This window comes from Acyrthosiphon pisum, unplaced genomic scaffold, assembly GCF_005508785.2.
Source record: "Acyrthosiphon pisum isolate AL4f unplaced genomic scaffold, pea_aphid_22Mar2018_4r6ur Scaffold_11770;HRSCAF=12393, whole genome shotgun sequence".
In the NCBI taxonomy this organism is placed as follows: Eukaryota; Metazoa; Arthropoda; class Insecta; order Hemiptera; family Aphididae; genus Acyrthosiphon; species Acyrthosiphon pisum.
The window spans coordinates 1-1117 of NW_021760189.1; the positions used below are offsets into that span (position 1 = coordinate 1).

General features: G+C 35.9%; 1 pseudogene; it reads right to left on the reverse strand.

Annotated features, from left to right (window-relative positions):
• Positions 1-380: 380 nt before the first annotated feature.
• Positions 381-1113, reverse strand: LOC100569827 (annotated as a pseudogene).
• Positions 1114-1117: the final 4 nt, after the last annotated feature.

The following is a 1117-nucleotide window of genomic DNA, read 5'->3' on the forward strand; positions in this document are numbered from 1 at the left end:
CGGTGGGCGCCCGATGAGCGAGTTAAAAAACACCGGCAACGACAAATCCTCTACTTCCAAGCAGAATTAGATCGAGATCATTTAACCTGTTACATTGAACAGACTATTAGTAATAAATCGAAGCTACTCTTAGACTCTGGGAGTGAGCTTAATATAATATAAATGTATTCTCTCGTTGATCAGAAAATCGTATATTAAGACGTCATATATCATCTGAAGGACATTGATTACCAGATTGTACACCTTACCACCCGCAGAGTAACGGGGGCTTATCCCCTCGTCCCGAAGGGAAGTCAGTTGTATTCCAGCAGAATATCTGTCCGAACTTCCGAATAAATTGTTTTACGTTGTTTAAAATAAAATATATTATAGTTGTTTATTTCGCCAAGCGTACTTTATTTAATTTGTCGTGTAGACGTACACAACAATAGAAAGAAACGAAATAACAAAAATATTTTTTTATATTTTTTTATGACTTGTGCTGTGCATTGTATTAAAATTGTTATAATAACGCACCTCGTTTGATTGCTTTCCTTGTCTACGTAGCTACTTCTATAGTAACCTACTAAATCGTCGGTGAGGTTTCCGGTAAATGGTATAGTCAGCACGTATTCGTCACAGGGCTTAAAGTTTACGGTTGACTTGACGTGCATAAGTTCTTTATCTGGATCAAAAGACACACTGCTTACTTGGATGACATTTTCACCACAGTTGGCCACAACAACACTTTTGGTATCTATGTTCAAACTGGCCGAATGCAACACAATAGTATCGGTAGCTCCTACGCATGTCATCTAAATATATTAATTATATATTATGTGACGTTATTATAAAATTTCATAAATTTCAAGACGTTTTGCCTTTTGAAATTACAACATAACTATTAGTTATTGTGAGTAAGATAATAAACTCGATGTAGTATGTTTCGTACTCACGCGAATACAAACTACTCCTTCAAACATGAATTTATCCTCCAAGTGCGTAACCACGTTCAGTTCATAGCTGACGGGTTTGAAATTAGTAGGTAATTTGAAATCGATAGTTTCTTCCGAATTAACAACCGATCCCATTAAGGACAATGCGACGATAAAAAATCATTTTAAAGCCCACAAACTTC